The following is a 6371-nucleotide window of genomic DNA, read 5'->3' as shown; positions in this document are numbered from 1 at the left end:
TTTGTAATTATGTTAAATAAATTTTCATTCAAAATGAAATAAAAATTTTTATTATTTTCATCAATATGATAATTCCTTATTGCTAAAGTTTTTCAAGTTTATTGCTGGAAATTTCATCTTAAAAACGTTTCGACTTTGAGATCTCTTATTTTTTATTCGGGAAATATCAATACTCGTGTTTTCTTGTTTAACGTGCTCGTACTGATCGTCTATACGTCTGTTAGATCTATTAAATTCAATGTCGTATAATAAATATCACGCTATTATCCTCAATTGTACTTGGCATCGCACGAATATTCAGTTTCCTACGATACTTGAAAATATCATGAAAGACGTCTTTGTTGATACGATATAGTCTATATAAATACGATGTGTTTTTCTTTTGAAACGAGTATCTCCATTTCGAAACAAAGTTTATAAACATTTTTGAAATATCATACTCATCTTCTCTCTCTCTCTCTCTCTCTCTCTCTCTTTCTCACTTTCTATATATATATATATATATATATATATATATATATATATATATATCTTTCTATCAAAGGTCATAATTTAAATGTAATATGTACGTAATACATACGTAAGTATGTACATCTCACTGCGGATATCCTCTTTCGTGGAACCAATTCTATTGGCCGCGTACATGAGATTCGTTTTATCACCAACGAATCATTAAATCTACAATTAATTGTTACTCGGTGAAGAGTCGACGAGAATCGGAGTTTATGTGTCCGTTAGGGGCGACGATGATGATTTATTGGTGATCCTATTAAAGTCAACCAACTACCATTGCTTTGCATGTTAATGTGCTCTCATTGCTTTTTGTTTATGACTTCCTTCACTCGTACTCTTTCCCGATACGTTGATCGTAATTTGCACGTACGCGTTGTCATCGAGTCGATCGATTCTCCTACGATAACTAATCGACAACGAGTTCTGGCGATATGCCTGAATGATCGTTTCCCAACATGTCGTTGTCGTTTCGTCATTGCACCGCCCTTAGAGAAATACGATCCATTTAGTTTGCATGGATTTAATATCATTACTTTCATTTTATCATATGCTAATGAGCCATAAGTCATAATATTCGAATCGAATGTTTATGGATTAATATATAAACTTACATATTCTTCCCATTATATTGTAATAATTGTCGCTACATTGTAACGTTACAAAGATTGTTTATCAAAGCAACCAAATAGATTATTATACGGATTATAACATGAATAATTACTCTCTTGATACTTTATAATAGAAACGATATATCTATTTGCCGTTACTCTGATTACTATTTCTTTTTCTACGTAATAAAAATATAAATTTTTTTACAACAAAAATATTTCATTATAATTGTCATCGTACGTATAAAAAAAAAGTATTATCATTTGATTGGAATATAAAATAGACAGTAAAAAGTGCGTAACACCTCTTACCTTATCCTTATCTACTTATTTCTCTACCTTTACCTTCTTAGTCTCTTCACGACGAAGAGAAACGACCAAAGTCAAGACTCTTGAAGCATGCCCAACATGCTTTATGACTTCTTGGAACGTTCGACTCTCGCGTTAAATCGACCAGTCAAATCGAAGAATAGGTGCTCGGAAGTGTGCGAATGCTCTTGTACCCGTCACTTTCTTCGTGGCTGATCACTCATCAGGAATCGACCGACAAGTATACCCTTTGCAGCGTTCATCGTCTTGTTTTCACCGTCGTCCTGTTTCTTCTTCCCTTCCTCTTTCTCTTCTTCGTGCAAACTTCGATCGTAGAAAAAGGAAAAGAGATGGCAGGAAAGAATACAGTGAAAATTGTGTATGTTCGGTGGTGATGGTAGCTGTGTTGTTATACCTTACCGAAGCGGTTGTTATTCCAACGCGTAAGTATACGGAAAAGGGAAGAGAGGACATGAGAGGAAGAGGAAAGGAGAGGAAAGGCGAAGTGCACACATCGGTACCAACTGTGTAATTTGAGGGTAATTCCGCGAGTCGTATAACCTGTAGGTAATGCCGGCAGGCAGGCAACCAGCCAGAGAATGCATCAGTGCGCTCCTCGTTTCGTTTAATTGGTCGTTTCTGGCTTTACGAGGTTTCAGTCGAGGTGCTACGACAACGAGGACGAAACGAGGACGATTGGATGGCGAACTCGTGCGTCCGCGCCCGAATGAACGAATAAACTACAGCTACTGCGAGTGGCCAGGCAACAACTAAAATTTACGCATGATATTTTCAATGTTCTAAGAAGGACATCTATTATTTTTATCAGAAAATCTCTCACTTTGTTGACATTTTTTCTTTACGTATTTCATTGCCTAAATCATATTAAGAATAATAATAAAATAAATAATCACGAATTGTTATTACTAAAGGTTATCTATAGAATATAGGATGTAGAAGATTGCGTCGTAATGTCACATTATTCAGTCTGTATTTGAATCTGTTTCGAAGAGGTCGTCAAGATATCTACTATTAAGATACTGTCAAGATATTATCAAGATTATAATGTAAATGTAATAAGGTAATTCAGAGAACAGTCTAAATATTCTCCATAATAATTATATATCATTTGTTAGAATCTTTTAAGTACTTATTATTTAAAGATATGTATATTACAGTATTTTAAATAATTACATCTTACACAATTACTATAGATAAAGTATGGTAAAATGTCAATTAAATTCTATGTTTTTATTATTAATTTTTTTTTTTTTATATATTGAAATCACCTACTCTTAAGTTATTTATAAAATCATATCTACATGTAAGAATATTTTAATAGCTTATTTAAAATTCGCTCGTTATTGCGTATCCAACCAGTATCCTTGCATAATATCGCAGTTTACTGTAAAGGAATGAAAGTGAAAGAAATAAAAGGGGAAAAAAGAAAGGAGCGAAGTAACGATGACGAAGATTCGGACAAAATCCAAGTCAAAGCGATGGAACGTGGAAAGGAACGCAGAGAGGATCGAAAGTTTCGCGTTTCTCTAACCTTTCTCTTTCTTTCTCTCTCTCTCTCTCTCTCCCTCTCTCTCTCTTTCTCTCTCTCTCTCTCTCTCTCTCTCTCTCTCTCTTTCTCTCTTTGTCGTGTAACAAGACCTGTGCGGGTCCGGCGGTCCCAACTTTTTTATCCTAATATGAATTCCCGATTCTGCGTAGCGCCGTGGTCCTTGAAAGCCTGGCAACAGGACGAACGTCCACGTCGTTGACGTCGAATACATTAGTGATTCCTGGCGGGGGACGCGCCGTAATGAATGTTTCCGGTGACGGCCGACATCGGGGAATGCCTCTCGCGACAAACAATACGGCCCTCTGTTCATCGAAGCCGCTTCCACTCCTCTTTCTCCCTCACTCTGTCTCTTTCTTTCTCATCGGCGTACATTGGTAACATGCACGGCCAAAAGGGTTCGTCGTCACCGCCCCGTTTCGATCGAAATTCGTGCTCTGACTCGACGATCGATGATCGTTTGCGAGCCTTCCATTCTTCCTTTCGATTCTTTCCTTCGATCGAACGACGTCGAAGTACGCGCGTAAAGAGAAAGATTCTTAAAGGTAATACACTCGTATCCTTGTTATATTAAGTATCTCAATATAAAAGCCAAAAAAAAAAAAAAAAAAAAAATCAAGCACACAATTTATTTCTGATCTATTTAACATAACATTCGTTTTATATATTTGTTATTTTATTTTTCAATTATATCTTATTCAAAAATTTTCTCTTCATCATTAATTTTCTATTCTCTTCAAGGATAATTAGAATCTATATTTTCAACTTTTAGATATTTTTATACGTATTTTATACGTATAAATACAATGATCGATGATAAATAAAAATAAAATGACATAATTTCTGAAGATTCGAAAAATTTATGCATTATATCTATTAATAAACCTCGATCGATATCACGAATTCAGAAAAGTTCTAACGAAAGATTATAAAATGTCTATGATCCCTCTCGATTGACTCATTATCCAACATTACCGTCATCGTATCTGTGCGACTATCTACGTAGCTACATACCAACGAGCTTGAGAAACATTCGCAAACGAAATGACGCGTTCTTCGTGCAGTCCTCTATCGAATAGTCCGGGAGCAAAACGTTACTACTCTACCAGCTTCGGAGGGATGAGAATTTGGTTTTGGGAAGCACGCATTGAAACATGGAATACGATTCAGTGACTTGATAATGTACGCCGCTTTCGAAAGGTCCGCTTCGTGGTGTCATATTCCAATGTGAACGAAGAGAAAGAGAGAGAGAGAGAGAGAGAGAGACTAGCGCCGACAGAATAACATTGTGGAGGGTCTTAACATATCCCGAAAATTGGCCGATCCGTTAGTCCAAAGAGACTACGATCAACGAGAGAGAGAGAGAGAGAGAGGGGGGGGGCATGGAGGGGGAGGGAGGGAGAGAAAGAGAGAAGGATTAGAATGAAAACCAGAGAGAGGAAGAGAGAGAGAGAGAGAGAGATGTATGGTATGCATACGGTGGCGCGAAGCCGCACTCATGGTCTCTTCCGTTGTCTCGTTTCTCTATAAGCGTTCGCATTTCGAGTTCTCTCACCCTCTTTTACCCCTTGGCACTCTTGCCGATCGTCGATTCGACGTCGCTGGAATGTGGGACCACTTGCGGAGTCCTCTCGATGCACGAGTATCTCTATCTCTCTCTCTCTTTCTATCTGCCTCTTTCTCTCTCTATCTCTCTCTATCTGGCTCTCTCTCTCTCTCTCTCTCTCTCTCTCTCTCTTTCGCTCTCTATTCCCGGTTTCATTGTTGGCCAGCTACTATATCTCTAGCCGAACCACGCGCGAATTCCAAAGCCGGCAGTACCGGCAGAGATTCGTCGGCCTCGTTGGGCCACCGAACGTATCTAGAGACTCGAAAGCTCGCCACTCATCCACGAGTTCGTCCAAATGTATTCTGCGGTTTTCGACTCGAGCGAGACGCTTCCAATTATTCCCTCTGTACGATATCGCGCGGTTTAACCTTTAACGCCTTTCAACCCCTCGGTCCATTTGCATCCTACGAAACTCCTTCGAAAGTGGGCTAAATCGAACGCTCTGAATAAATCGAATGACTTGCTCGGTACTTCAAATATTTAAAGAGTCATGAAATTTCCTTTCAAATATTGTTTAATTAAATATCTTTTTTTGTAGATTTATTAAAGGCATTTGATTTATTCAACAGATGTGTCTTTGAAATTGATAGCTCTTTAATATCCGATAACTTAATTCTGCTTTCAAATATTCTTACTACGGGATATTTCTATTCCATTTCCGATTAATTTATAAATCGTATAAGGATGTAAAATCAGACTACACAGTTTTCGATATATGTATATGTATATATATATATATATATATATATATATATATATATATATATATATATATTTAAAATGGTGTTTCTTGTAAAATGACTACAAGCCGACTGTTTCGCTATGTTATGTCCTAGAATTGATCGCTTCCTGTTCCCTTATTGCAATAAATTCGACATATTAGCTTTGCCAATGAGTACCATGTATAAAATATTTATTTATACATACATTTATATCTACAGTATCAAATCGAGGATACAAATGATATTGTCAATGTACTGTACTACTTTATAATAAAGTCTTAATATTCCTTAAATATTACAATTATAAATTATTATAACAATTAAACTTAATAAATTAATAAATTTCATGGCTTATACACGTTAATTATTAAAATGGGACATATAATATGATTAATAAGAAAATATAAGTAGAATCGTTTTCAAGGAGTATGGCGGTCGATTCAAAGTTCGCGCGACTGTGCCTGCACGTGCTCTAGCGTACGAAAGATGCGTATTCAAGACGAACGATAAACTTTCGATGCTCGTATCGTCATGCAATAACTGTCGGTTAATTCGCGTGTACCAAAACGTGCAGCATCGCGTACCGTATTATACGATAATTGCCGCCACCGTCTTTGCAGTATCCTGTACGAGTAATTTCAGTACCATCGTTACCATCTTAACAAATATTTCTGGAAGAAGAGAATATTCATAAAATTTTTCTCTGTTTGATAAAGACGATAAAATTATTCAATTTTCGTGAAAAAAAAAAGAAAATATTAGCGAGGAATAACAAATGACGTAGCTTTATTGAACTGTATTAAAAGAGAATATTTGTGTAGCCGTAATCTATGTATAATTACGTCAGTGATATAATTTTACAGTGAATCGAAGTGGCACCCTCTATCGATAAAACTAATAAAAAGATAGAAAGAAGAAAGCTACAATAGTTACATATGTCATATCATTAAATTATTATTTGACGTTTACGAGAGGCGATAAAAGCAATTCTTGGGTCAAGCTGTGACATAGTTATAAGACTGGATCTCTAAATCGTATCTTAA

At 36.3% G+C, this 6371-nt stretch overlaps 1 long non-coding RNA gene across 1 annotated transcript; it reads right to left on the bottom strand.

Moving 5' to 3' along the window:
- Window positions 1-550: 550 nt before the first annotated feature.
- Window positions 551-2187, bottom strand: LOC124948528. The gene is made up of 3 exons (XR_007100766.1): window positions 1851-2187; window positions 1467-1754; window positions 551-998 (listed from the first exon to the last, which is right to left on the bottom strand). It is a non-coding gene; the product is annotated as an uncharacterized LOC124948528 (long non-coding RNA).
- Between the last annotated feature and the right edge of the window lie 4184 nt (window positions 2188-6371).

Source organism: Vespa velutina, chromosome 4 (genome assembly GCF_912470025.1).
Source record: "Vespa velutina chromosome 4, iVesVel2.1, whole genome shotgun sequence".
NCBI classification, from domain to species: domain Eukaryota; kingdom Metazoa; phylum Arthropoda; class Insecta; order Hymenoptera; family Vespidae; genus Vespa; species Vespa velutina.
Note: the sequence above shows the minus strand (reverse complement) of the source record. Positions and strands in the feature narration are given on the sequence as shown.